Raw genomic sequence first — 25735 nt, forward strand, 5'->3', positions numbered from 1 at the left:
AATTTTCTCCCTTCTGATAATAACAGTTCTAATTATTAATTTCATATAAGGAGTAATATTATATAAACATTCTTTGTCATATATTTATATGTTAATATTGGATCTCCAAATATACTAATTTCTTAGTATTAGTAGATACAGTTATAATTATTAAAGAATGTCAATAAATAATTCTATTCAAAATTAATACAAATAAAATCCTACAAATAAATTCCGAATATTTAGCCTAATCAAACTGACTACAAATCTACAACTCAGCCGCAATCAATTATTTTTAAAGAAAATTCTTTATCCCTGAAATTTAGCCTAATAACTACAATTCAAATACGATTAATCATTTCCTAAAAGGTCTCATTCGTTTGCCATTCAAAAATAGATGAGAGATTGCACCATATATAATTCATTAGCTTTAAAATAAAATTTTGAACATTTATTTTCAGTTAAAAAATTAATGTATCAATTATAGAATCTCATAAAAGAAATAATATTGTATTTCCATATATATCTATAATCACTCCCTTTTAATTTGAGATTTTGTTTATTTCTTCCATCAAATCCACCAAAATAGGTAAGCACATATTAGATTTAATGAATGTCAATTAATTTCTTTTTAAAATTAATACAAATAGAATTTATTGTCAAGTAGATTGTTCATATTAATTACGTCATTTGGCTTAATATCAAGCTAGACTATCCTCCTTTTAATATAATATAGATTCCTATTGTGCCACTTGGCTTAATATCAAGCTAGACTACTCTCCTTTTAATATAATATAAATATAGATAAATATTATTATGTGCTGATAATATCCTAGTATTCCTTATATGATAACATCAATTGAAAATGTTCCAATTTCTTTATTAGGAAAAATATTGTCTGCATATTCTTTGTCATATAATATTATTTCTTATATGGTAAAATTTCAATTGCAAACATTCTAAAGTCCATATAAGAAATAATATTAAATGAATATTTTTTAAATTATATAACATGATTCTTCATATGGTAATATCTGAATTGCAATTAATAATATCTTTTTAAAATGAACACGAATAGAATTTGTTGCCAAGTGACTTGTTTATATTACACCACTTTGCTTAATATTAAGCTAGACTACCCTCATTTTATTATAATATAGATATAGATATATATAGATATAGATAATAGATCAATTATTTTAAATTTTAACTGTAATTTTATTTCTCAATATAGTATACCCAGTAACTATAAATTTAAAGAAAATCAATTATATAGTCATCAAATAACTTCTTTGTTCCTTATTTTTTTTTTAATTTTATTTATCTCTATTAGTATCATTATATAGCGGCTATGACTATTAGTTTGTTACTTGATGTAGTATCAACGTCCACTACTCTTCTTATAATATAAGGTGCACATATAATTTTCTTCCTGAAATATGTTTTAATCTATCGTGCACGATTCTTCAATTTTCTCTTTTTGTTCCTTGTTTATCATGGGCGACTTAGAAGCCAATATACGTATTCGCCCGATCAAATAATTCTAAATAAAATTTTATTTTTGCCTTACGAAGTTATAGATACAAACATATAAATTCAAAACCTATTACTATCACGTCGCTATCCTAGAATTTAAAATTCATAAAGTTCAATTCTTACTCTATAACTTATAAATGATGTTATTACTAGGTACATTGCTATATGACATTGTATTTGCATGTCATTTAACTTTTAACTCAAATTCGACTACGCCTTATCCTTATATATTTCTACACTATAATTTTTTTTTAATATACTTAATGATTTTCTGAACCATATTTATTGTTATGCATTTTTAAGTACTTTGACATCTTTATCCTCATATTTGTACATTTTTTCCACTATGAGATTTCAATATTTTTGTTTCCTATTTAGTATTTTTCATATAGAAATAATAACATATTTAATACAAAATTATAATTTTTAATTCGTCAAAGTATAAATAAAGATTTTAATTCTTTTCATTACTCTCCTTTTAATTTTCTCCCTTCTGATAATAGTGGTTCTAATTATTAATTTCATATAAGGAGTAATATTATATGAACATTCTTTGTCATATATTTATATGGTAATATTGGTTCTCCAAATATACTAATTTCTTAGTATTAGTATATGCAGTTATAATTATTAAAGAATGTCAATTAATAATTCTATTCAAAATTAATACAAATAAAATCCTACAAATAGATTCCTAATATTTAGCCTAATCAAACTGACTACAAATCGACAACTCAATCGCAATCAATTATTTTTAAAGAAAATTCTTGATCCCTGAAATTCAGCCTAATAACTACAATTCAAATACGATTAATCATTTTCTAAAAGGTCTCATTTGTTTGCCATTTAAAAATAGATGAGAAGAATAGAATTTGATGTCAAGTGGCTTGTTCATATTACGTCACTTGGCTTAATATTAAGCTAGACTACCCTCTTTTTATTATTATATTATAAAATATAGATATAGATATAGATTATTATTATTATTATTATATTTGTTAATAGAAAATTTTATCCTTATTTTATTGAATATTTATAGCAAATTTCAAATATTCTAAATGTTAGAAATTAGAAAATCTTTTTAATACACTAATTACTCTATTCAGCAAAATATAGTTCAACAAAATATTTTTAGTACACGTATTAGCCTATTCAATCAAGAGTTTGATTTGGAAGAAAATTTATTCTAATGGTAATTAATAAGCTGATTGACAATTAATAAGACAAATCTTCCTTTTTATTAATCTACAGATTATGTTCCAAATTATGAATAAATTTGAATTATAAATATTCTAATGTCCATATAAGGAATAATATTATAAAAGATTATTTTTTTAATTATATATAGATTATTATTTACATGGTAATATTTGAACTGCAATTAATAATTTCTTCTTAAATTAAAACAAATAGAATTTGTTGTCAAGTGGTTTGTTCTCCATATGCCACTTGGCTTAATATTAAGCTAGACTACCCTCTTTTTATTATAATATAGATTTAGATTAATCATATCTTACGATAATATATTGACATCATGTAGAACATCTAAGAATAATAAACTGTGACGCTCCTGACAAAAGACATGCTGATGAGGTCAGGTCAAATAGGATTGGTAGGCTTTTAGGCTGCCAAACTTTTGAAGATCATGAGGTACACATGATACCTTATATTAGACAAATTCAATATCAGAATGGAAAAGGAAAGTAAAGAGTTTAGAAGGTATAATGCAAGTTCCCATGGTAAACGCACTTTTGAGGCTCGATATAGCGTAGCCGAAAGATAAGTTTGTGCAGGCCTATACTAAAAATAGACAATATGTATGTGTCATGAAATTCGGTTGAGACAAATTAATTATGGTATCGAAGCTAGTATTCCCTCAATACAATGGTAGGCAAATCCCATCGAGGATGCTGAGTCATAAAGAGGTTGTGTGTGACACCCCTGATGAAGGGTGGGTTGATGAAGGAGGGTCAATGAGGACTTGTAGGCTTTTAGGCTGTCCAGCTTTTGAAGATGAGGGAAACATGAAAACTTAGGCGAATTCCACGTCACAATGGAAGAAGAAAGCACTAAATAAAACCTATATTTGGTCAACAATTATTTCTACGCTGATTTGTGACTGAACGTTGTCAAATAATTTTTGTGAAAGCTCCAACAATTGCAGTAAATGAAAAATATACTAAAACTATATGTAGAGTATAAAGGAATAATAGGAAATAAACGAAATAGTGGACGTACATAGTTAACCTTATTTTCTTTCGTCGGAGCAATTGGATATCGATTTGAGAGATACGAGATTAGGTGCAAGAGAAAGGCATGTTGGTATTGTTGTATTGATAGACCATACACTTCGCCTTCTAAACTAGGAGTCTAAGGACCATTCAAAAAAATCTAGGACATAGCATTACCTTTTTTCTCTCTCTTCCTATTGGTAAAATCAAATACTCTCTTCGTCATATTTTATGTGACATTTTTTCACTTTCATTTTTTCAAAAAAGGATATCTATATATATGTGGTAACCATCAAATTTTAACATCTCATTTTATTTTCATATATATACTTATAGAGGTTAATCTCCAATTAGGAGAGATCAGAGACACGAAGAACATCTCGACGATGGAGATTTGGTTAATTCCGCTTCTAGTGAGACTTCTCTATATATAAAACATGATGAAATGAGTAATTTCAATTATGTAGGGTTCACATGACATCGCTTTAATAAGCCTAATAACTAATCGTGATTGGTGCTGAAACTCCAGCTATGAGCAAAAGAAAAAACTGGGACAAAATTAAGAAAGATAGAACATTATTTTGATATTTTACTTAAATAAGCATTGAATTGAATTCTTAACGTATATTACAGAATCAATGCTTATTTAATCCTCCCTTTTCAATTCATTTGTCTGGCTTCTTTTTTTTTAGTCCGTTTAAAAAATAATGCCTCTTTTCTTCTTTGACAACTCATTAATCTAACTTTTCACATAGCATGTTTAACACCACAAGATTAAAATGCATTTTGGAACGCTCTACATCTGTTTAATTTAAAATTACAAGATTCATAAATCTTCTTTACTTTCTTAAACTTCATTCCAAGTCAAAATCATAGAAACCAATTAAAACGGAGAGTACATAATTTACCTATATTGAAGTTAACTTTGCAACCACACATAGAAGTGGACACCTCAAAACCTTAAAGGATGGTGGCAGACAATACAAGGAAGAATGAATGTTAATCAAAGCAACCTTCACACTTTTAAAACAAATGTCAATCGTCAAAGCACATCATTTGCGTCCCCTTGTAAACTTGCGGAAGAACAAAACATTTTTGTAACTTTGATCCAAAATGAGAATCTAATTATAATTAGCATGTGGTGCGGTACAATTATTACTAAGTGTACCCAAAAATTTTAAGTTCGTGATCACCATAATTTCTTTATTTTCTTGGTTTACAGATCGCCATAATTTATCAATGGCGCATGCCCAAAATCATAGGAGAACAAATATTAATTCAAGAAAAATCAAGCCACAAGCTATAGTAACTATAATAAATAAACTTAAATTATATACGTTATCAGTCTAAAGTTTTTTTATATTATCATGTCATTTTTATATATTCTGCAAGATAACATGTTTTTTTTTTTTCAAATTTCACATTTTAAGAGGTTTACTTGTAAATAGCATTTGAGTTGGGATGAAATGGATGATAGACACTTATAACACTTGCTATCAAATATTAGTCACTATTTCCACTCTCTTGACATGAATTTAAAACTAATTAGAAAATATTTCATTAATAGCACTTGTAACTCAAAAGTCCATATACCCAATAGAGAATAAAAGAGAGATGCTTAATAGTTCACTAGTAAAATTAGGCCGCGAAGACATTAGTGAATTTGAAAATACTATTATATAAATTTTATAAGTTGTTTCATGGGTATGCATATAAAAAGTTAATGCTATATAGTGATGAAACTATATGTATAAATATGTTTTCTAGAAGTAGGGTAAGATGAACTACTTTTTTTAATTATTATATATGTATACAACTGAGAGGTTAATTACATGATTATCTTAGTCTAATTGTATATCATATACATGTATTTATATATTTCTATTTTTTTTTTCATTTATCAGATGTAGTTAAAACTTTTGATTTTTCTAATTATATTTTCTTCTAATATATTCTCTATTATTTCTTTTCTTCTTTCCTTCTACCCCCTCTTTCCTCTGAATTTGATTTTTAAACTTTTGGTTTTTCTAATTATAGATTCTTCTAATATATTCTCTATTATTTCTTTTATTCTTCTTTCTACCCCCTCTTTCCTATGAATTTGATTTTTTGGCATTTCCTGATTTAGCAATGAAGCAATTGGTACTTGAGGCAGGCGGTACTTCAGTATTTTGTTTTCTTATTTCTTTCATTTATCTCTTTTCTTACTATTGCTCCTTCAATTTAATTTCAGCAATTACCATATAAGTACCTTAAATAGTAGAAGAGAAAAGATAAAAAAAAAATGTTAAGTCTTATTCGGCAAATTGAGGGAAAAACTGCAACTACATGATAAAAAATATAAACCCGAACCCCTAGTATTTCCACATAGTCGGCAAAGCACAAAATTAGATGTGCATATTTGTCTTGGAAAAGAACATCGATAACGATTTTAGAATTACTACTAATTGCTAAGTACTACTGAAAGCCAATGATATATTCATTGATTAACTTCATCCTCCTTTACGAAAAAAATTGATGGGAAAAAAAAAAAGTAACTCATACTTGGATGATATCTTCTCCGATTATCACACGCGCGATATATTGATGTTGTCATTCATATTCGAGATCCTCCACCTTAATGTTTTATTTTGAAGTGCCAAATATAAAGCCTCATGCTTCAGGCTGACTAAAAAGAATCATAACTTGGTGATTAACGAAAAAATTGGACATCAAGACCATTGTTCATAGACCAAAACATTAACAAATGAAATGAGCAAATCCTATGCAATGTTATAACCGTAGCATTAATGCATATTATATGTATTAAGTAAGGCCATTAATACTCAAACAACACGTCTCTTTGGAAGGGGAAAAGATATAGAATACTGATGAGTGTATTAAATGGATTACAGTTACTACGTTTTAGAGTGGTTTTTTGACTTTTTAATATAACACATTAATTTTAAATGAGGAAAAAATCAAAAAAAGGACAAAAAAATAAATAGGCATGGAGGCCAATGGCCATAGAGAGGTGTCACATCATCTTGTCTATGCCTACCTTTATATTATATATAGATTCATATTCACGTTGTAACTAATTATTAAGACTACTTTATGGGTGATGTAAAATTTTACAGAAAATTTCAGTTATCACTCTTAAAATATATATATATATATATATATATATATATATATATATATATATAAAAGTAGACCCCACCATCTCCAAACTCATGAAAAAAAAAAGTAGACCCCATATTACAAAAATCAAGAAATATATAAAAAAAAAAAAAGGGGGGGGGGGGGGGGGGAACCCATATTAAAAAAACAAGCAATGTCAAAAAAAAAAAAAACGTGCACCCCATATTAAAAAATCAAACAATATTCATGTAATTCCCAAAGTATCCCTATTAAGTCAATAATGGTGGATTCATTGTCACATGCATACCCACCCATTAGTGGGAGCAAATGAAATTATTGTACAGCAAAAAACATGAATCCCATATTTTCTTCAAAAGGTTAAGTAGCCAAACCATACAATTTCCTTTCTTTTCTTATATTAGCCTGAAATCTAATCTAAATATTTAACTGTTGTATTTTCTATTCCGCCATGTCATTTATTTGTTATGTTTACAAAAATAAATATAATTAAAATATTTATATTTTAAAATAAGATAGAATTTAATTACTTTTTCATTTTTTTCCCTAACTCTGATAAATGTGAAAAGAGATTAATGTCGTAAAAGAAAAAATAATATTAAATGGAGATAAAATAATTAATAAGGTAAATTAGTCAAATTATAATTCTAATTGACGTTTCCTTAAAAAACCGTGCAAAAGACAACATGACAAGCAAAATGAGTTAAACCAAGAATATTTACCAAAATTTTAAAAATAGTAGTTCTTCGTTTAAATAGAAAATCAAATTTCTACTTTGTTTCGTTTTAAACATGTAAAATTAATTTAATAATTTGAATTAGAATTATCCAAATCAAAATTTGATAAAAAATAATAAGTATTGTTTAGGTCATATCTACATACATTAACAATAGAATATTTTAAACTTTTAAATTAATCGAATTAAAATTTAAAGTATCAACTGATGCTTAAATATTGCTATTGTTTTATCTCAAAGAGAGGAAAATAGTTTCCCTTTAAACAAGTCTTCTCTTTTAAAAAGTATTAATAAATTTTTGCCAACTTTGTATTCGTAGCAAACACTAATATAATAAAGTTTTGGATATGGAGCACAAACTACAATGTTATATTAATCATGTCTTGAACATAGTATATATATATATATATGCATAAAAACAGTGCAAACTTATGTATGTTTATTAGCAATATAAAAAATATATATATATATTATCACTACCCAAACACAACTACATACGCATAGATACACTATAATCCAAAGTGTTGGGCGCACGGGCATACGCCACCCATGCTTCGTCGTCAGTCACTCTTTAAAAAAAAAAAAATTAAGGTGGGGCCCAATCTTCTATAATAGTAGGAATGAAAAAAAACAAATTAAGGTGGGGCCCACTCTTCTATAATAGTAGAGATTAGAAAAAAATTAAGGCATGGTCTACGTGGAGAATTAGGAGACAACTGCAAAAAAAAAAAAAAAAAAAAAAGATGGGGTCCACGTGAAGAAGTAGGAGACAATTGCTAGGAAAAAAATTAAGGTGGGGTCCACGTGAAGAAGCAGGAGACAATTGCAAAAGAAAAAAAAAAGATATTTAAATAATGATAATAAGTTCAGAAAATGATAAAGGTACGCTTAGAGAAAATATAAGGAAAAGAAGTTCGGGAAAAAAGAAATAACAATTTAAATTGAACACAAAAACTGCTAAAGAAGTCATAAAACCAAAAGATTTAAAACTTATATCATACGTCTAACACCAATAATGAGGAATAACATAAAAAATTGATGGAGGTGGTTTCGTTGTCCACCTCTAACTCATGTAAAAAAAAAAGGTGGGGATCCACATGTGTGCTGTAGGTCGTACCAAAACTTTCTCCACATTTTTTAGGCTCATTGTCACTTATGCCCTTATTTTGTGTTGCTGTTTAATTTTTGTCCCTCAAAAAAAAATTTCTGGGGTATAAATTTATATTTCTGCATCATAATATCTCACAAGTTATGTTCCACACCATTAAAAACTTATGGCCACTAGGCATAAAATTTAGGAAAAATAACAGCCTATGTCTATTTGGAAAAAATATTTACCTGAAATGACTCATATTTTTAATATTACCCAAAATAACCCTTTTATACATTATTATACACTTTTATATAAGATCGACACATTATTTACAGTAAGTGTATAATGTTGTATATCATGTGTATAAACACTATTGTAAAAAAAAAATTGGCTATACAGATGTAAATTAAAAATATAACTACGTGGATATAATATTTTATGCTGGAATGTATATTATTGAAATTATTCCTAAAATTAATTGCTAAAGGCAAAAATTAAATACCAGTCCATTTGAAGGACAATTCGTGCAATTTCTTCCATTTTTTTAGTTTTTAATTTGTAATAAATAAATTACCTTTTTTAAAACTAAACTATACAAAAGCATGAGTTGTGATGTGCCGTGAAATTACGGGATATTCGATGCTAATTCCTTAAGCTTTTGTGACTCTTCAAGCACTTTTGTTGTTAATTTTCGTGTATTTATGTCGTTTTGTAGGATAAGATGTCCGGAGAGCATAACGGAGCAAAATGGAGCAAAAATGGTTGAAATGCGGCACATGCTAGTAGCACATGTGAGTAGCATGTTGTGCATGCGAGCAACACTTGCTGCAGCATGTGCTGACAGAGATATTTGCACAACATGCTACAGTTTGGTGCAACATGCGACTGGCATGTTGCACATGCGACACAAGATGCTAGTAGCATGTTGTGCACGCAGGGTATTTTTGTCCAGATTTTATTCCCGTTTTGGCACTTCTATAAATAGAATGCTAGGGTTTGTAAAACTCATCTTTGGCCATTTCATACAAGTTTTGGAGACTAGGTTCCTACACCACACTTTGGGGTTGAAGATTTGGTTGAGCATTTCTTAAACCTTTATTTCATTTCTTCAATTCCTTGCTTTGTATTGTATATCTAAGTGTGTAGTATTTATTCTCTTCACTTGAATCTTGTTTATGGAAATATTCTATGATTAAAGTGTTGGATGAAACTCTTGTTTTGCTTATGTATTGAATGATTTTTATTGCTATTGAAGTGGGTCTTTGTTGATTTAATTAGTCTTGTTCTTTAATGTTTCTTAAGGGATTAGCTAACCCTAAGACTCGCCCATTTACTTTGATTGAGCTCGGAAGAGGAAATCTAGGTTGGGAAAGATTAATTAACAAGAATTTGGGTCATTAAACTCATCTAATAACTTGAGCTAGGAATAGGAAAGTTACTTGAGATTCAATTGGTCGTGCTTGATATCAGACTCTAAGGCTTGGAAAAGCTTAGAGTAAAATTCATTGATTTGGTTGGAAGACTTTCAATGAGATTTTAGAAACCATTATCTATTAACCTAAACCCGCTCTTAGTTGTAATATCATAAAATATATTGGATCGTTACTTGAGAGTTCCTTGTATCCATGCTTGTGGCCATTAATCATTTTACTTGCTTTCTAGATTAGTTTATATTTTTGCATTAGTTATAATTTTATCAAAAAACCAAATTATTATCAAGTGTTTGTCTTAGCGTAGAAAGTGATAATTCCTTACTGGTTTAAATCGCCTAGCATATTGTTCCCTGTGGATTCGACCCCGACTCATAGTTGGGTAAATTATATTGCGACGACCGTGTACATTTTCTCTTTGAGGAGTGGATTTGAACGTTATCAAGTTGAAGAAGTGGATCGTCGACCAAGGGCAACCCAAAGTAATTTCGTCAAAACACTTGCCATTGAATAATTCCATTAGTTAAAAGTAGAATATTACTGTAGCTTAGTATTAAATATATTCATACTTTTCCTATTTTGCCTCTGCTCATAAAAATTGCATCAGAATAGATGATGTCATTTCAAGTGGCAAGTATTAATTATGTTTTTGGCCACGTGTTACTTTTACCCTCCTTTTACTTTTCACTATTTTATCATGGTCACATAATTCCATTTAATAAACAAATAACATTTGTGTATATGTATTAATGTTCATCTATATATATGCATCGACAATGCAAATTTAGGTATGTTTATTAGCAGTATAAAATATATATCACTACCCAATACATAAATCTTTACAATTGTACACATCTACATACACATAGATACACTATATAATCCAAAGAGTTGGGCCCGTGCACAGCACGGGCATACGCCGTCTAGTAGAATTTATATAATTCAGTTAAATCTGGATTCAGTTATCAATTTCAACTATAAATGTTTAAACTTTTAATCAACTCATTTATGATGAATTTATTTATTTCTAAAGGCATAGGACTAAGCATGGAAGGAAACGTTAAAAAGTCAATTCGAGTTTGGTTGGAGTAAATTTCTAGCTCAACTAATATTATAACAAAGCTCAACTGGGCTCGTCTCATGCTTAACTTGATACTACAACAAACTCGACTAAATATAGTTGAGCTCAATCAACTTAGTACTGTATTAAACTTGACGGGGCTCAGTTCAACTCGATGCCAAACGAACTATTGGGAAGTGTACAAAACCATAATAAGTTAAGCAAACAAAAAATGCAACCATTGTTTACTTTGAGCAATCAGCCATTAGCATGTTTTGGATAATAGAACTAGTTATATCATTCAAAGTAGGCCGATATGTTTTAGATAATAGATCTGGATGTATTCGATTAAGTAATCGCCTAATTATTTCAGTCAGGAATGACAAGCAAAACAGGAAAACAACATTAATGCAATGCAAGCACAATTCTCATATGCGTGAGGTCACTCTCTTGTTTAAGCTCATTTATTAGCCCAATAATACACAGTGCAATATAAAGAGGAAGAAAGTTCTTTCCACCACCAATGTGGGAGAAAATGTATTGCACAAAGTAGATTGCACATAAGACAAGAATGGATAAAGAAAAAGGGACCCACAAGTATAAAGGGGGGAAAGAAATTTATTTTATTCTTTGCATTACTAATAGGTTTATTTCCAACAAAAGTTACATAACTAGTTGAGCGTTTTTCTAATGAAGCAAAAAAATAAAGTTTAACAAAAGTAAAAATAGTTTAGAAAGTAAAGTGTAATTAACCTTATGTTCTCCTCTGAGTGAATAACTTAAAAGGTCATTGAACTATAGCAAATGTCTCATTAAAATCACTTATGTTTGTTTTGTATCAAAAAGGTCATTCAAGTTAGACTACTTTACCAATAAAGTCATTATACTCAAAAACTAAAGAAACAATTATATAAATCTCCCCCAAGTTTGATTTTATAACATTTACTTCCTTTTTGATTTACTTGCCTCTCTTATTTTAAACTTTTTATGATAAATTTTTAAACCTAATAATTATTAATATAAGAAAATAAGATTAACCAATTTTTCCTTTAGGATTTTTTTTAATTAACTTTGTAAACATTCTATACTTAATTAGCTCTAGATTATATTTGTGGCATGGCAGGTCTTTGCAATCAATAATCAAAATTTTAACCAAAGAATGCTCAAATACTGTACGTTACTTTTCATATTAATATAGAACTGTCGATTGATCTTGTTTTCCCAACTGTTATCCCAGCATTTTTGGAATAGAAATATTTTAGAGGCATACCGTACGATTATTAATTGATGCATAATTAATTAGATTATAGTTCGTGAATATTTCTGTTTCAACTAATTAATTGTAAACATTATGTTGTACCTTTATGATAATTTTTTTCTTAATTAACTTCGTAAACATCTTTTTTTTTTTTTTTTTTGAAAAATTGAATTTTATACAAATTTAAGGTACATAAGTAGGAATGCAATATTAATTAGTACTTCTGTATGTGAAACTTGATAATTTAATCTTAATTAATTAAATTAATTGAGGAATACATATTCTTTAGAGAAATTACTAAATTAACGTTGGGGACCTGTCAGAATTCAATCATGAAGAAAGGTTAATACTTCTTATATTTTTTCACTTTGTTTTGTTTATTTAATTTTGAAGCTTATTAGCAAAATTTCTAAGAGATATTATCATATGGTTCAATATGTAATGATCACAAAAAAAAAAAAAAAAAAAAAAAGGTTCAATATGTAACGATCACAACAAAAAAAAAAGAACTTTTTGGTCTTATTTTCTCTTACAAGCTTAAGTACTCCAAAATTACCACAACCTAAAAAACAAACACTCATAATGTTCCATCACCAAAAAAAAAAAAAAAAAAAAAAAAAAAAAAAAAGAGAGAGAGAGAGGCCAGGTTTTAAGATTCTTTAGAATTCACAATTAATCAAAGAATAAATTATGACTCACAGAATTCATAAAACACAAAAGAAAATACCTTAAATTAAGGATAAATAGGTTAAATTAATTATTTTTTATATTAATAATAATTAGGTTAAAAAAATTATCATAAGAAAAATAAGAGAGGCAAGTAAATCACAAAGGAAGTAATTGTTACAAAATCAAACTTGGGGAAGGTTTATATAATTATTATTGTTTAGCTTTTTTGGATATAATGACTTTATAGGTAAAGTAGTGTAACTTGAATGACCTTTTTGATACAAAACAAACATAAATGACTTTAGTGAGACATTTGCTATAGTTCAATGACCTTTTAAGTTATTCACTCGTTCTCCTCGCTACTGTAAATTTTAATTAAAAAAAAATGAATTTAAAAGTATAACGGTGTCTTGAATATCTAATTTAAAATTTTTGGGAGCAGCTATCTGCCATCTACCTTCTGCATTAATATTTAAAAAATTTATTTTCTAAACCTAGGAACCACTAAAAAAATAATCTAACACCGCTTAGTATTAATTTGGTACTTGCAAAGTAAGATATGTGAGAATTAAACATAAATTCATACTATTTTTCTTTTAAGGTTTTCCACACCTTTAAAGAATCAAACGTAATAACCTTAATCAGAGCGTATTGAACCTTTAAAAAAAAAAAATGGTTAAAGGTATTAATATTTGGGACCAAAAATAGTATTTTTGACTAATGATTAGGTTACCACCCTAGTAGTAAATGGGCATTCACTCAGAGGCGGATCTAGGATTTAAATTCTTGGAGTTCAACCTTTTAAATATTTTAGCATTGAACTATTATATTTCTAAAGTTATGTGTTCATATCTACTAGTTATTGTAAATTTAGTAAATTTTTATATATAAATTTATACACCGCATCGAAAGTTTGGGGTTCAATTGAACCCCAAATTATAATGCTCCATCCACCTCTGCATTCACTTTTTGGAGTTTTTTCGCCATAGCAGTCAAGTTCTCTTTTGCTTCATAGTTTGCTTAAAAGTTTTGATGAAGATAACTTAAAAAGAAAAAGAAAATTATTGGCAAAACTATTTTCAACCAAACATTAAGAGAGAAAATTTTTCAAATTGCTGCAAAAAATGGAAAGCTTTTATTTCTAGATGTTTGATTAGAAAACAACTTTAATTTGTTTGTTTAACTCTTCCTCACACTTTTTAAAACAAGTGTCAATCGTCAAAACCACGCTATTTGCGTCATCTTGTTAATTTGCGGAAGAACAAAACATTTTTGTAACGTTGATCCAAAATGAGAATCGATTATAATTAGCATGTGGTGCGGTACAATTATTACTAAGTTTACCCTAAATGTTAAGTTCGTGGATCACCATAATTTGTTTATGTTTTTGGTTTAAAGATCACCATAATTTATCAATTACGCATGCCCAAAGCTATAGGAGAACAAATATTAATTCAAGAAAAATCAAGTCACTAGGTGTAGTAATTATAATAAATAAATTCAAATTATATACATTATCTGTCTAAACTTTTTTAAAATCAGCATGCTATTTTTATTTGTTATACAAGATAACATGTCTTGTTTTTTAATTTTACGAATAAGGAGGTTTACCTGTAAATAGAATTTGAGTTGGGAAGAAATAGGTAAATAGACACTTAAAACACATGCTATCAAGTATTAGTCACTATTTTAAAAGCTATTAATGTTTAGCCACTCTCTTGACACGAAAACGTCTTGGACAAAAAAAAACTCCCAATTGAAACACCGAACAACTCCAACAAATGCTACTGAATTTCGAAGGGTAAACACGTAGAACCTAAGGGAAGCTTCATAGCTTCAGGACCAAGGAGGATTCATGAGATTCAAATCTTTATAAACTCAAAATCAAGGAATAAATGTTTCAAAAATTTGTTGGAGTTTCAAAACCAAGGGCGATTTTGTGGAATTCAAGCCTTTGTATGTTCAAACAAAGGAACATATATATCACGGGCATCAAAATTTTGCTGAAGTTTCAAAATCAAGAAAGGATTCATGGGGTTCAAATATTTTGTCACGACCCAAAATCAATAACTGTGATGGCTGATAATTCCCAACCTACAGGCAAGCCAACAACCAATACCATTACAATTCAATTAAAATTTATTTAGAGGAAAAGAAGAGGTTTCCAGAATATCTAATACCAAGTCATATAATAAGAAATGCAGAAACGACAAAGCCTCCCAAGATTCGTGTTATAAGTACAAGAGCTAGTACAATAAGCTACAAGTATGAATACAAAAATACATTGTCGAAAATATGGAAATACACTGTCTAAATACTAGAAGACAAAATATAAAAGGGATAGAGGGAGAAGGGTGCTACGGGACAACCAGACAGCTTACCACAATCTCCAATCAACAGTACTCGAGCTTAATGCGCTCCACGAGGCCCGCTAGTACTCGGAATCGAATCTGCACCACAAAATTACAACAAGTGCAGAATGAGTACTAAACCACGTGTACCCAGCATGTATCATAGACCGACAACAAAGAAGTAGTGACAAAATTTATAAGAAAACCATCTTTTAATCTTACAAGTCTACATTACACCCAACAGACAAGTGTTCACCGAAAGAAGGTTAGTCAAATGTCAAGTAATGTCCATTAATCAATGAAGCACATAATCATGAAAAAATGGAGGATGCAATGCAATGCAATGCAATTTGATGTTATGTAATGACATGCCTTAAGTACCAAACCCTCTCTTAAACCATATATACATGACACTCCTCGGTAATCTTTGAGAGTTCGTGACTCATGGGGGACTCGCGAGGTCTATATACCTGTTGCGGCGTGCAACCCGATGCATATACTTGTTGCGGCATGCAACCGGATACATATACCTATTGCGGTGCACAACCCGATCCATATACCTCAATGCCATTTAAAATGAATGGATATGAACAGTTATATATGTATGAATGTTATGCCAAGCTATCATAGCCATGAACTATACAGAATTTCTCAAGTAATCACAACACACATATATGGGTTTGATGAAATGATATGAGCACACAATGAGCAACCAAGTCAACAAATTATAAGCTAATGCCCACATGCTTTGGCATTCTCGGATTACAATCCATAATTACACAATCATAAACTTTCTCCTTCACAACACCGGTACTCGCAAAAATGCCCGTCACTCCACAGGTAGGAGACCTCCTTCTTTATCCTTTACCCAGTATCTATTCCATTTTTTATCTTTAATTAGCAAAAATGTCCATCAATGAAGTCTAGAAGTCTTAACATACCTCGAATGTCGAGCAAACATTCCAAAAACCTCAAAAGATCGCCTTCGCTTTCCTCAAAGCCTCGGGTTGTTCCCGATCTATCAAATACTCGTTATTCGTAAGTAAACAAGCCTGTTGACATGCATATTGCAATACTTTGATTAGAACTCAAAAACAAACCCAAAAGGTAACCCGAGCCCACAAGGGTAAAACTATCCACAAATCGACCTTGAAATCGAAGAAATACACAATTTCAACTCTAAGGCTAAACCCCAATTTCCCACTCAAGATCATGGATTAGGAAGCTAATTAATGAAAGAAATCAAGAGGTAATATAAAAAATATGAATTAGAATTTTAACCAACCCCCCTCCCCCTCCCCCCGAAAACGAGAAAATAGCCTCCAAGATCACCTAAATCCAAGCTCTAGAACACCAACAATAGTGAAATAAACCTCAAATCCCGACTCTGCTCCTTTTTAACACCTGAAACCTAATTGGCGTGATCGTTGTGGCCCAGTGCACCCTATACACTCAAGCTAGCGCGATACGTTGACGAAGAATCCCACCCACAGCGCAGTCGCTCTGACCGAAATATCCCCTACTGAGTGATCCCACCCCTATAGTGCGATAGCGCTGACAAAAAATCTCTCCCTTGAGCGCGATTGTGCTCCCTCAACGCAATTGCGGTCACACCAGATACCAGAAATTTCTGGTGTCTTCAATCTTTCAATTAACATGTGGAACTCATCTGGAACCTCCCGGACATATATCAAATATGCATTCCAGTCACACAATACGCTACGAACCTGCTCGCTCACTCCAAACGTCGAAACGGGGCCGTGTTGACACGATGTTGACCGTGGTCAACTCTAAACTTTAAACTTAACTAGTTTCCAACCTAAGGTTCAAAACTCACCTGAGCCCCCAGGGACCCGAACCAACTACTCAACTAAGTCAAAAATCACATTTCGGACCTAATCAAATCGACGAAACTCCGATACAGACCCATTTACCTCGCTATTGACTTTGGTCAAGCTTCCTTTTTCACTAATTCTTTTCTGATACTCACCCGATTGCCTCGGGAACTTCGCCACCCATCCTCGCAAGTCAAAAATACTATTTTAATTCTACGAGAAGGGTATTTTGGGAACAAATATTATAAAAGCTCAAAATGATCCGGAGGGTCATTACACCTTTATAAGTTTTCAAAACCAAGGAAGGTCTCATTAGGTTCAATATTTTGCTGGAGTTTCAAAACCAAGAAAGGATTCATTGGTTTCATACCTTTATAAGTTTTCAAAACCAAGGAACATGTCATGGGGTTCAAACTTTGTAAATTCTTCCATGTTTTAAGTAGGGTTATTTTTGTTTGAAATTGCTAATTTTCACATTAAAGTGTGACTATTTCCTTGTTACTGTTGAAATGGTGGCTAAAAACTCATAGCAGACCCAAAAAAAGGCCATTGCCCTAATTTTAGTGTGACCTAGCAATGTAAAACAAATTTACACTAATAATGTATATAACTAAAACTCTAGACAAACTCTTCATCACAAACTACTCTGCCCTTCCATTTTATATATGCCTATTTAACTAGATACAAAATCTAAGAAAAATAAATCTTGTGGTCTTAAATATGTCACATAATATTTTGAGTGATTATAGAACTTTTAAAACGTCTAATCTTAAATATATCATAATGTATGTGGCTATAAAACACTTACATTTAGAATAAAATAGAATATTAAAATTAAATTATTTTCAATTTTTTTAACAATTTTTTTTTTTTTTTAAAAAAAATCAAAGAACTTGAGGCCAAAAGCAATAGTAACTTACATTGTTGAGGGTCGTGCATTAAAAATGGTAAGACAATGAATAGAGACAACTCCCATTATTTCAATCAAACATCACTCGATGATCCTTTTGGCCGTTAGGAATAATGTTTTTGGTCACGTCATCAGTTATGTTATAAAATGATAATAATAATAATAATAATAATAATAATAATAATAATAATAATAATAATAATAATAATAATAATAATAATAAGAGATGGAGAAAGTTGTAGAGATTTTTATTCTCAATAATCTATTCATACAATTGGGGTAAGAAAGCCTCCTATTTATAGATAAAAGAAAACTTTATTCCACAAGAAGAAGGTGCTAAGTTTAGGGGAAAAATTCAAGCTGATATTGTTGCTGCTACTACCATCATCCTCCTCATCATCATCATGGTTGTTATTGTTGTTGTTTCAAATATACATTGAATATAACAAAAAGATGAAGAGTGAGACTTTTATCTTATCATTAAAATTCTCAGTCACAAATCACAATACAGTAGAATCACTAAAACCAATAATTTAGGTAGTAAAGAAAAGTGATGATGTGCATGAAAAGAGGGGAGATCAAAAAAGTTGAATCAAATACAAAAGAGATCAAGAAAGTCGAATCAAATACATATGTTGAAGTAGGATACTAACACAATCATTAAGTACTAAATTATAAATATGAGATGATGAAAATGAAACAAAAAAAAAAACAGAAATTAGCTCAATATGAAAAGATCATACGGCCAAGCATGAACGGTGAACCATCATACTCTAAGAATTTATTAAGGAAAAAAGATAAAGAAGTCTAATATCAAATTATAGTTCTTTTTACACTGTTTAATTACGACTCGTAAAACATAGAAAAAGAAATATTCCAATAACTTTATGAATTAGACATAGAAAGTGAAGAAATCAGTCGCCATTGTCTTCATATCTAATAGTGCTATCAATAAGACAAATGGCATGTTACCATTAACATAATGTAGAGCAAATCAATTGTCCGCTTAAATTTAGTACACAAATTGCGTGACGCAATGAAATCTTATGATTTCCGCTAGAAATAGCCCATTTATTTTAATATGATTGATTTGTTGATGTGAAGTGTTAAAGTGATGCAATTAGTCAGAGAAAGGGACAAAAATAGTACATTATTTTTTAATTTGGAATTAAAATCATACATGTTTTTTTACATGGAGTATTAATAGTCCATTATATTTGCATAAGTATCGCACTTTTAGTCAACTCCCAAATATTCTGTTAAAAATTTAACTGAAAAGGGCAAAAATGCCCTTGAACTATTAAAAAAGATCTAAAATATCCTTCATCTATCTGTTTTGCTAAATATACCCTCAGTTCAATTTTTGGCTCATTTATGCTCTTTGACTAGCGGTCAACACTAAATTTTAAAAAAACAATATTTAAATTACACATGGCATTTTATTACTAGTCCGATTTTCTAAATCTGAAAAAATTGATTTTTTTATAAAATCTGGAACAATAATTTTTTTTTAAAAATGTGGTAAGCCTTTTTTTTTTAAAGGATTGGATTTTCATTAACAAATGTGGAATTTTTTTAAATATGAAACTGATTTTTTTTAAACAAAAAGGGTGGAAAACACTATTTTCTTTAAATAGGGAAAATTGATTTATTTATTTTATTGAAATTTGGATTTTATAAATCTGAAAAAATGATTTTTTAAGTAAAATTTGCAAAACTAGTACTCCATAATTTTCTTCTAGATTTTTTAAAAAATAGCTTTCTGGATTTTTTTTACACTGTTTTTCCACACTTTTTGTAAAAAAAAAAAAAAATCATTTTTTTCAGATTGTTATAAAAATCCAGTTTTTCAGAGTTTGAAAAAAATCCACTTTTTCGTTCTTTTTTTTTAAAGTGTCCTAAAAATAAAATCATGAAATCTAAATTTTTCAGGACAAAAAGAAAAAAAATCAATTTTCCTGATTTAAAAAAGAAAACCATTTTTCCAAATATTTTAATTAAAAAAATCATGTTTTCCATTTTTTTTAAATAACGGGTTTTAAAAAATCATTTTTCTGATTCTAAAAACCCATTTTCCAGATTGTTTTTAAAATAAATTAATTTTACAGTAATAAAATGTCATGTGTAATTTAAATAATTTTTTTAAAAAGTTGACCGTTAGTCAAAGGGTATAAATGAGCGAAAAAGTTGAATAGGGCGATACTTTTAGCAAAATAGATGAATGAAGAATATTTTTAGACCTTTTCTAATAGTTCAGGGGCATTTTTGCCCCTTTCCTTTAAATTTTTAACAAAATATTTGGTAATTGACTAAAAGTGCATCACTTATGCAAATATAATGAACTATTAATGCTTCATGTAAAAGAACGTGTATGATCTTAGATCTAAACCCAAAGATAATGTACTATTTAGGCCTTTTCTCCAAATACTTATATAAACGGAATGAAAGTAGTCTAGACAAAGACCTGGATGTACATTAATATTAAAATATTCGCTCAATTATCTCATTTAAGAATCGTCCCTTCAATATTTATATAAGATGTAAAATTTACATAACTAGTATAGCATTTTTCTCGTCTAATCATCTTTTACAATAATATATTGAAATTATGTAGAATATATAATTAAGAGAAGTAACAGTGATTTAGATGAGAGCAACTATCTCTCTTTACCACGTTAATATTAAAGTTTTTCCTTTCCAAATCTAGGACCATATTAAAAAATATCATAAATCACTTTGATGGTTATTACTTTGTACGTTAGAATATATATATTAAGAGTAAAACCTCTATGTTATCAGACCGTGTCAAAGCAGTAAATCAGAAAAGTAGAAGAAACACAAAAATATTTCAAGCCCACAATTTCTTTTTGTGTCTTAAGAAATTTTAACTCCCTCACTGTTGCTAAGGTATTTGAATTAATTTCTCACACTAGTTATAGGAGACTCGTGTTAAATCCGGGCCCAAACTCAAAATATAAAAATTCTAATTATTATAACTAAAGAAGTATAGTTGGTGTCACATTTATTTACTACACATAAGAATAGTAAATCTAATATTAGAGTTTCTTAGTTATGTAATTGGATAAGTTTGAAAGAAAAATCGCTGAGGAAGCAAGTTTTGACAGGAAAATACAACACCAAGGGGATGCAAGTGATTTGATATTTTCTAACCTTACATGATTTAAAGAATTATAATTACAACACCAAGGGGATGCAACTAGACATATATCATAAATTGAAAAATATTTTGGCATTTTTATGAATTTGTAAGCGTGTAATCATTAGTGATTGATAGAATGGATTTCTTCGGTATCTATTTCAGTAATTTAACTCATCATATTCAAAAGTTTATGCTAATTAAATGTGATTTAATCTTAGTTTTAGATGAAATACAAGATAAAATCCCTAAGTTCATTAAATGAACCTGAAGAATCAATTTAGTTCTTCATATATGATTTATGCTTTGAAAGTTAGTTCTTAGTTAATCGAACAAGAGATTTTAATGATATTCTCACTGTTAATGCCACCTTCATTTCAACACTATATGACACCAGTCAATAATTTCTACTTTCAGTATTCGTAATGAATCATAGATATTTCAACACAATATAAAATTGTCCCAAAAAAAAAATCCAATTCAGCTAAAAAAAGAGTCAAAAAAGAAGAACTAATTACATGAGAATCGTACTTTAGTTCAACAGGAATAATATATAACCTCATGATACAATCACCAAAACTCATGATTTAACCTCTTTTCGTTTTTTCTTCTCTTCGTCCCGCAAACTAATTGGATAAATTTGAAAAATATAAAGGTTCTTGTCTTTTTTTTTTTCCTTTCAAAAGATGCTAATTTATTAATTCTTGAAAAAAAAAAATACACTCTAAGTTAATCTACAAAAAGTCATTGAAACTTAACTTCTTTCATGGGAAAAACAAGATTCAATACATATTCTACGAAAGAAGAAAGAATATTATAAAATATGACTTATACATGCAAAGAAATTAAAGTTCAAACCTAAACCATAATTGATGTGTGTGTATGTGTGTTTTTTTAACGAGAATACTTATCTATGAAAAGGATTCCAAATATTTTGGTACCAACTATTTTTTATTTCACCCATAAAAAGTGGGTTTAATTTTCTTAAAAGAAAGCATGCAGCAAGTTGCACAGAGAAAGATAGACGGATAAATACTTCCAAAATATGTAAGATAATAACTCACATAATAGGTAAAAATTTAAATATCTATATTTCCAATATATAAAAACAAAATTTCATATTACAATTTTAACAGTTTAACTTTCAATGTCGATGGAATTATTTATTTCAAACTCAGACTTTTAAATTCATACACATGTATTAGCAGAGACTTATATTTTCATCTTCTAGAATCATTTAAATAACATAATAAGCTTTTCATTAACTACAAGTTTATATTTATAATCTTAGTTTAAAGTCTGTACACAAATTATTTTACTAATTTTATAGAAATAATAGTAATAGATAACAATTCAAGTACATAAAGTAAAAGTTTTTTTTTTTAACTTTACCTAAATTGATTCTAGGACAGCACATAGGATGAGACATGTTTAAATGTTTAACGAGACCTAATAAATGGTCCAGTTGAAAAAGAAAATTTGGCTGCAAAGTTTCTTAAAATTTACAGCAACGTAAGAACTAATAATAATTTAATAAAGGCTAAAAAGAGAGCAACAAAAAGTCACATTACCCACCAATTACGAAGGCCCAGTGGGAGTGGTCAAGAAATTATGCAGGGCCAAATATTACTACAGCAGCCACACGTACGCATTAAAATTTTGAAATTCCAAATATAGCACTGTGAGAACTACAAAAACTTCCTATCCTCCCTTATATATAATAATAATGATAGAATGGAAATTATTGTGAAATGGCGGCAATGCAAGTTACAGAACTCCGAAAAACTCAACTAGTCGAGCAACCCCCACACTGGAAACTTACGTTTTCTTTTCAAAGAATGATGTAGAAATACAGTGAGAGTGTTTCATATTTTTGTGTGCAAAAAACTGACGGGAAGCCTCTGAATTTATAACCACGAGTTGGACAATCAACAGGTACAAAAATGCATGTTTGAGAAGACATTATTTTGGCCCAAATCCAAATACAACCAAATCTGATGTTGAGCGACAACGAAGGCGCGAGACTAGACTTCTTTAAGAGCTAGAAAAAGTGTTTCTCTATACAAGCACAAGGATGTTCCTCTCTTTTTCCAATGAAGGACAAAGCTCCTTAGTAAAAAGGAACTTTTTTTCAAAATTTCATTTCCCTCCATTCTTTTACTCAATTTCTCATTCACACCACAACAAAACCCCAACAATCCCCCACATGAATGACGAATGTCTATATGATGAAAAACTCTAAGATTGGCAAATAAGGATTAATCGCATCTAGATAAGTAGGTTTCCCTTTTAACGTTCCGTAGTGAATGTATATCGGATATTGATACGTCCAAATTACACCTTTAAAATAGGAGTAAAGCGGTCTGATAACCTCCAAATCTACTCCTCAAAGAGAAAGTGTACACGTTCGTATGCAATATAATTTACCCAACTATGAGTCGGGGTCGATCCCACAGGGAACAATATAATAGGCGATTTAAACAAGTAAGGAATTATCACCAACTACGCTAAGCCAAACACTTTTTCAATATTTGATTTTTGTTTTAACAACTGACAAAGATAGAACTAACTAGAAAGTGGGTAAAATGATCAAAGGCCACAAGAATGGATACAAAGGAAATTACACTCAAGTAACGATCCAATGTATTTCACGATTTTGCAACTATGAGTGAGTTTATGCTAATTAGATAATGATTTCTAAAATCTCATCAAAAGTCTCTCGACCAAATCAATGAATTTCACTCTAAGCTTTCTCAAGCCTTAGAGTGTGATATTAAGCACAATCAATATAATCTCAAGTAACTTTCCTATCTCTAGCTCAAGTTATTAGATGGGTTTTAAAGCCCCAAATTCTTGTTAATTAATTTTTTCCAACCTCAATCTTCCTCTCTCGAGCTCAAATCGAAGTAAATGGGCGGCTCTTAGGGTTAGCTAATCCCTTAAGAAACATTAAAGAACAAGATTCAGTAAAACAACATTAACTCACTTCATTAGCAATAAAAATCATTCAATACATAAGCAAAACAAGAGTTTCAATCCAAACTTTAATCATAGAATATTTCCATAAACAAGATTCAAGTAATGGAATGGAGTACTACATGCTTAAATGTTCAATACATAACAAGGAATTGAAGAAATGAGTAAAAGAGTAAGAAATTTCTCATCTAACTCTTCAAATCTTCTCTTCCAAAGTGTGAGTTGATGAACCCTAGTCTCCAAAACTTGTGTTGAAAATAGCCAAAGATGAGAATAATATCTCTCATGTATTCTTTTGTAGTTCCCCCAATTTTTCTCACTAAAATGACAAAAACATCCTCCATATTTTCAGATTTTCGAAATTGCAGTTCTGGCCACTGTTTGCACTTTTAGCCACTTTTGTCATTCTCTTCACTTTGACCTCTTTTTGACTTGTTTTTCACTTGATTTCTTCATGATCACTTCTCAATCATATAAACCTATAAAATTGAAGTAAACCATAGTAAATGCATAATTTTCTCAATCAAACAATTCAAAAGTCTAAGATTAAAGAAGAAATAGGTTGGAAAATATTAACTTATCACAGTCGTTGTTCAAATATAGAATCCAACGAGGTTGGGGTTGAATCTCACAGAGAATACAATGAAGAAATATACTTGCTAAGTATAACGCTCGACTATTAGTCTATATTTCTAGGGAAAGGGGGATAATAATGATTGATTTGAAGTTTGTTAACTAATTTCTAGCTAATTGTTGTTAATAAGATAATCTATTGGTAAATGGACTAAGGTTGTGGTTCCAAAGGAAAGTAATGCAATTGGGTATCAATTCAACTTATTTATATGCTTAGATATAGTAAACAATGGGTTGCTCAATTTTTACCAAAAGTCTTTCAACCAAATTAATAAATCTCATTACTAAGCTTTTCCAAGCCTTAGAATCTTGCAAATAAGAATACCCATTTCTAGTCTCAAGTAGCTTTCCTATTCCTAGATCAAGCTATTAGATGAGGTTTAAAGCCCCAAATTCTTGCTGTTAACTCTTTTCCTAACTTACACTTTCTTTTCCAAGCAAAGTACAAGTATTTAGGCACAAATAATGTTGGCCACCATTAAGAGTAGTTCAAGCATGAAGAGTTAATAGAAAATACCTTTTAACACACAAATATAGTTGGAATACAAAAACCCAATCACATAACTAATACATTTCGTCCCACAACCTTAGCTAATGATTTAGCTACTCATTTTCATTAAATAAATGACAAGAGTAAAGTAAATATGCATAAAGCTTTCAATGAGTTATGAAGAAGAAGACAAAAAGTGCAAGATTCCTCTTTAAAGTCTTCAACAACCAATGCTAAGCGCCTTTACTAC

General features: G+C 29.6%; 1 long non-coding RNA gene across 2 annotated transcripts; it reads right to left on the reverse strand.

Moving 5' to 3' along the window:
* Positions 1 to 15303: 15303 nt before the first annotated feature.
* LOC132632676 (uncharacterized) lies at positions 15304 to 23463 on the reverse strand. 2 transcript variants are annotated; one of them, XR_009579453.1, is made up of 3 exons: positions 22962 to 23463; positions 16426 to 16536; positions 15304 to 15583 (listed from the first exon to the last, which is right to left on the reverse strand). It is a non-coding gene; the product is annotated as an uncharacterized LOC132632676 (long non-coding RNA). The 2 variants fall into 2 exon arrangements; XR_009579454.1 differs by lacking the exon at positions 22962 to 23463 and having other exon boundaries at positions 16426 to 20046.
* Between the last annotated feature and the right edge of the window lie 2272 nt (positions 23464 to 25735).

Source organism: Lycium barbarum, chromosome 1 (assembly GCF_019175385.1).
Source record: "Lycium barbarum isolate Lr01 chromosome 1, ASM1917538v2, whole genome shotgun sequence".
Taxonomy (NCBI): Eukaryota; Viridiplantae; Streptophyta; class Magnoliopsida; order Solanales; family Solanaceae; genus Lycium; species Lycium barbarum.